Source organism: Nannospalax galili, unplaced genomic scaffold, assembly GCF_000622305.1.
Source record: "Nannospalax galili isolate Female #2095 unplaced genomic scaffold, S.galili_v1.0 scaffold1077, whole genome shotgun sequence".
NCBI classification, from domain to species: domain Eukaryota; kingdom Metazoa; phylum Chordata; class Mammalia; order Rodentia; family Spalacidae; genus Nannospalax; species Nannospalax galili.
The window spans coordinates 2,078,467-2,084,580 of record NW_008340429.1 but is presented as its reverse complement, the minus strand read 5'-3'; the positions used below and the strand labels follow the sequence as shown (position 1 = coordinate 2,084,580).

The window sequence follows — 6,114 nt, the reverse complement described above, 5'->3', positions numbered from 1 at the left end:
TGCACCACCATTTTAGGAGTCTTCCAGGAACCTAACAGACTTGTGTTTATTAGGAAGAAGGAATGAAGAAAGGAAGGAAAGGAGGGAGTCCCCTGGCTAGAGTTCCCCTTAACATAGCAGTCTCCAAGCCTCTTTTCCTTGGGTGGAGGTAAGGCAGTGGTGAGCACAAGTCCCTATGAGTGTCTCCTCATTGCAGGCCCCAGACCCAGTCCACTTCTCTAACCATTGCCCTCTATAGACTCAGATGTCAGTAGGCTCCTGACCTCATTTCTGCCTCTTCACAAACACTCTCTGTTCTGACATGTTCACCAGCAGTAGCATGTTTTCTCCAAAGATCACAGACAGGCACTTGAAGGGGGCCTTCATGCCATGGTGCAGCCAGAAGCCACAGACCCTGCTGATCAGCTCCAAGGTTTTGCTGCCTGCCTGCTTATCACTCTCAAGCCCCCAGATGATGCCAGCACTGTACCTTTGCTCAGCACCAGCTAGGCTAGAGGCATAGCTCAGTGGTAAACACTTAGAAGGCACAAGGCCTAGACTCAATCCTGGCATCAGAAAACAATTAATGGAATGGGGTGTGGTGGCGCATGCCTTTAATCCCTGCACATGGGAAGCAGAGGCAGGTGCATCTCTGTGAGTTCAAGGCCAGCCTGGTCTACATGGCAAGTTTCAGGCCAGCCAGGGCTACAGAATGAGACTCTGTCTCAAAACAAACAAACAAACAAACAAAAAAGCCAAACTAAACTAAAAACCAAAACAGTGTGGAAGGAAAAGATAAAATCTAAAATTTGATGGATTATTTCAAATTCAACAACTTCTACTTCAAACTTCTTTTATCAGTTCAGCTCATTTGAATCTGATGGGTTTTTTAAAATTATGTGTACGTGTGTGTGTGTGTAGGTGCGTGTGTGCGTGTGTGTGTGTGTGTGTGTTTGTGTGTGTGTGTGTGTGTGTGTGTGTGTGTGTTTGTGTAGGCCAGAACAGGGTGTCTGAGCCCCTGGACCTAGAGTTACAGCCGGTTGTGAGCCACCTGATGTGAGTGCTGGGAACTGAACTCAGATTTTTTTCAAGAGCAGTAATGCTTAGCCATCCCTCCAGCCCAAATGTCTGTTCTTTGAGTTTTTCTGTCCACTCACCAAGTGTGTCACCTAAAAGGTCTCAGAATGTATGTGTTACAACCTTAGATACTCCAGATGCTAAAGACAGCTCTTTCTTCTCTAGTTTCCACTGAGGCTTCTTTGACTAAAACCAAACTTGTTGAAGACAAGTATTCATCCATATCAAAGTATGACAGTAATCCCCTGGACATGAGATTTGAAAAGGAATCTGTAAAAAATGATTTCAGAACCCTTCTCAAACATTGACCTTGAGGGCATAAAAGGAAGAGGTTGAAGAACTTACAAATGATCCTTTCTCTGAAAGCATCAGTGTACTACGGCATCTCTCACAGCTGTTGGTCATTAAGACTTAGGTACCAAGTTGGTTGTGGAGGAAGGAAAGAACGAGCTCACTCCTTCCCAAAGGATTGTGGAAGGAGGGCAACCGACAGGAGAATCTAGAGATAAACACAGAGGGGCATAAAGCCAATCTCACATCAGAAGGGACAGCAGGAAGGTCGGGTGAAGAGAGGAGGTTCTGACGGAAGGATTCCAGCACTGTAAAACAGTAGTTCCAGGGGTAGAGTCTCAAGGGAGGGCCTAACTTCGTAACGCAGCCCAAGCTCCATGTGCATGCCCAGTGAAAAGCTGCCCACTGCCAATAGAGAACGTGACTGAGACTAAGATGGTTGAGCTGAGTGGCAAAGGACTCCACAGCTGCGGAAGGGGCAGCAGCCAAGGACAGTCATGTGATACCAGCCAGATCTCACTCAAGGGCGAACACGAGGACATGAAATCCCCACAGGTCATGAATTTTCGGTGCCTCTGTTATATGCAACTCAGGTGGGGAGAAATCGCCTCAAGAGTGGTCATAGTTGTTTGTATTTTCTTTTTTTGCCACTCAGCAGATAGTGTGGTGGGGCCTCTACCCTTACAGGCTTAAACGCAGAAGCTACACCTCTTGTGCTCACCTGAGAGGATCTGAACAAAGACCCACCAGTCTACTACCAACTGTCAGAGATTGCTTTCTATCAATGGTACTATCTTAGGAGAGAACACAAACTAACCCAGATAGGACTCTGTTTCCCAGAATGAAACAGCATGCCTAGGAATAAAACATTGTTTCTATAAATAGTGAATTATCCATTTTAATAGAATGCTTTTATTCTGGAGCAAAACTGTCAAGGGATGGGCCGGTGGCTTCCCAGTGCCAGGTGAGTGGGCCTCAGCTTTCCTCAAGGCCCTAAGGTCTGGGTATTGGGAGCAGAATACTGTTTCTACCACATCCCAACTTGTGACCTTGTTCTCTCTGAGGCCAAGTGCTGTGCTGTAGAGTGAAGATAAGGTTCAGTTCTAGTGTCAGGGGTCTTGGGAGAGCAGGGGTAGAACTCAGGAAGCCGTTGGTATAGGGCCTGGCTCCTGGACACAGCAGTGATTATTCTGCTTGTCAGCACGTGAGGGCTGTTGCTTTTGTCATCTCCTTTCTGCTGTGTGTAAGACACATGACTGCAGTGTTGTTTTTTTTAACTGACAAAAACTTCTGTGTCTAAGGTCATCTACATAGGACTAGCCCTCACTGTTCAGAGTGACAGTGGGGCTGCAGTGCCTCTGCCCCTTGGGGACCTTGCTGAGTGTGCCCAGCCAGAGGACTTGCATTGTCATCACTGTCCCTGGGGCCCAGAATGAGGCCTGGAACACAGTGGGCTCCATGAACACCTCCCCAGTGGCACCTCACTTTTGTTCACAGCGTTTTTTGGCCTCTTCGTTCAGAAGCGCCTTCAGATTCAGAGCCATCAGCTCTGGCACAGCCTCTGTGGTGACAAGTCTTCAACTTTATTTTTGGAGCCTGCAGGGCATTTGGAGCCCAGAGAGAAAATACAGCAAGGGAGAGCATGTTAGATAATACTGAGTGAGACCATTTTTGGTCAAAAGCGCTCAGAAGCAGTTCAGGCCTTGAGAATGAAGGATCCTGGGGTGGGGGTGGGGGGACCACCCCTGTGGTACAACCTCCTGGAAGCAATGACCATTCATCTGTGAACTGACTGAGATGGGATCCAGTGGCTTCTTTAACTCTTCGGTCTTTCAGTCACTGCAGTGAAAATTCTAATAATTTTCTTTCAAAGAACGAAAGACCATGGATGATTAAGTGATGTGTATGCCATGCAGTGTTCTACAGAAAACATCGTGAACTCTCAGGAACAACACAGCAATATGATGCTAGAAACAGCCAATGGGGTTGGAATTGGGGGTTAGAACTGGGGGCAGAGGGTCTGGTGGCCATGTGCTTTTCCCATATAGTATTCTGTGTCTTTAGGTTTAGACTATTTGCATGCTATAATCTATTAATTAACAACAACAACACAGGAAAGGCAGGAGGAAGCAGCAGCATTCCTTTCCTGTATAATAAATATTTAGCCTGAGTTTTCACTTAAAAAAAAAAAAGGAGTAAGCCATAAAAGGATTAACAGGAGGCTAACGATCCCATTGGGCCTATTAGACATCCAGGACTGTTCCCCCAGCCTGGCAATGAGGTAAATGTTGTGTCCCTAATTTATATAACTTTGAGGTTGAAGAAAATATGTGCTTTGACCTAGACCCTCGTGGATAATTTGCAGGAAATTTAATGTTCCCTGGTAGCACTCCTCTTCCCTTGAGTGTCTCATACCACTCAGATACCTTCTCCTAATGTAAACAGGGACAAAGAAGGGTGCACAACAGGGACAGCCACCTTTATCCATGGTACCTCTAGAGTCTGTCCTCTGCCTTCAGAAAATGGCTCCCAGGGTTGGTTTGGTTCTACTTTGCCTCTCCTCTCAAGGTAATGTTCCAATTAGACTTGGGGAGTGTGGGAAAGGGGTACACATCTCAGCTAAAGCCAGTCACTGTCAGGTTCTCAGGCCACACAGCTTGGAACAAGGAAGCAAAAGTTATCTGAGGGAACCAATTTGGATCATGGAGACATGTTGGGAACACAGAGCCAGAGCCAGGAGCTTTCCCTGGCTGAACTGGACCTCAGAGGAGAATGGCTGTGGGTGCCACCACCTTCTTTCTGCATAGGGCTGCTAGGTAAGGAGAGGACACTGAAGAGATGGGCACAATCCTGATGAGGGTCCTCTGACGGTTCTGAGTCCTTTCATTCCCTTCTCCACTCCCAGATAACCTCACACACAACCCAATCATGTCTCCTTTTCTTTCACTACTTAAGCCAGAGTGTGTATTGGCTTTCCTACCTCTTGCAACCAAAATGGTTCCTGTTTAAGATAGCTGTGGTGAAGCCAAATGCAGCGGTGCATGTCTTTAAGGTTAGCCTGGTTTATATAGTAAGTTCCAGGCTAGCTGGGACTATAGGGAGACTCTGTCTCAAAAAACAAACGAACAAACAAATAGAAAAAAAATGTGTGGTGATGCCCACCTCTAATCCCAGCACTAAGGGAGGCTGAGGCAGAAAGATTGCAAGTTTGAACCAGCTTGATCTGTATTATATAGTAAGGCATGCACCCCCAGCCCCCAGGTCCTGTCTGACATGTTCGGTTGGAGGTCTAGAAGACTAAAGGTTGGGGATCCAAAGCTTTTTAGAAGAACCCATTCCCAGCCAGTCAGTGTCTGAATTAAGCCCTGGACATTTCCATCCACTTAATGGGGGTTTTGTCTTCTTAGCACTCTTCTCCTGGGGGAGTGAGAACAGGAGATGGGGAGGGCACAAAATGGGCATTGAACAGCATTTTCTCCCGTCTCACCATTAGCAGCTGCCTCTGCCATCTCTCTATGAGGCTTTGCTAGCCCAGCCTCTGGGCTCACGTGCCAAGCTGCCTCACAGTTCTGAGAAAGTACAGAACCTTCTCCGGCTGGGAATTACAGGGTGCTCTAGAAGGCCAGGCATGGATGAGTGAGGAGCGGAAGATAGCGATGGGTTAATGATTTGCAGGTCACACTCTGAAACCATCTGCTGAGGCAGGTCATGGCAGCGTACCCTTAGTGCCAGTGGGTTTCTCCTAGGAATTAGCCTCCAGATCCACTCTCATCCAGTTGCAGGGATGGTTGAAGAACAAGGAAACCCACCACACACCTACTTATGTATTTATGGCAGCTGGTCTCAAAGCCTGGCCCCTTACCCCTCCCAGCTCATACAGACATACTGTCCTTCCCATCAAGAGATAGAGCTTGGGGACTGGAGAGATGGCTCAGCAGTTAAGAAGACTGGCTGCTCTTGTAGAGGACCTGGGTTTGGTTCCCAGAACCCACATGGTGCCTAACAACAATCCTTAACTCCAGTTTCAGGGACCTACCTCCCTCTTGCATGACACAGGTGCACTTCCATACATGCAGGCAATACAGTCATACCTATAAAATAAGAATAATAAATAAGGGGCTGGAGAGATGGCTCCATGGTTAAGAGCACTAGCTGCTCTTCCAGAGGACTTGGTTCAGTTCCCAGCACCTACATTGTAGGTCACAATCATCCTTAACTTCAGTTCCAGAGGATCTGATTCTCCTCTTCTGGTCTCTGGATGTTGTATGACACAGATACACTTAGGTATGTGCAGACAAACCACTCATACACATAAAATAAAAATAAATCATTTTTAAAAGTATTAAAGATAAAAATAATAAATAATAACATATTTTAAAAGAGAAATAGAGCTTGCATCTCAGCCCCTGTAAATCTGGCCTGGCTTTGAGATAGGCTTTGATCACAGGATATGGCAGAAGTAACATTCTGGAACCTAGCTCCTCAATGGGAGAAACTCAAGCCACATGGAGAGAACAGTGAGGGACAGATGAGCTATGGCTTTCCTGGTGGCAGCCCTGCTCAGCCACCAGCCATCACCAACTGCCAACCATCACAGGGCAGAGGGACCACTCAGGCAATCCACAAACACAGGAGGCATAAGAAGTTGCTGCTTTAAGTTACCACATTTTGAGGGATTTGTGACTCAACAATAGGTAACAGACATAATATACATTGTCATCTTGGATGAGATACAGGGAAATTGGAAACAAAGCAGACAGCTGGAAG

General features: G+C 46.7%; 1 pseudogene; it reads right to left on the bottom strand.

Moving 5' to 3' along the window:
* Positions 1-240: 240 nt before the first annotated feature.
* Positions 241-2,891, bottom strand: LOC108490976 (annotated as a pseudogene).
* Between the last annotated feature and the right edge of the window lie 3,223 nt (positions 2,892-6,114).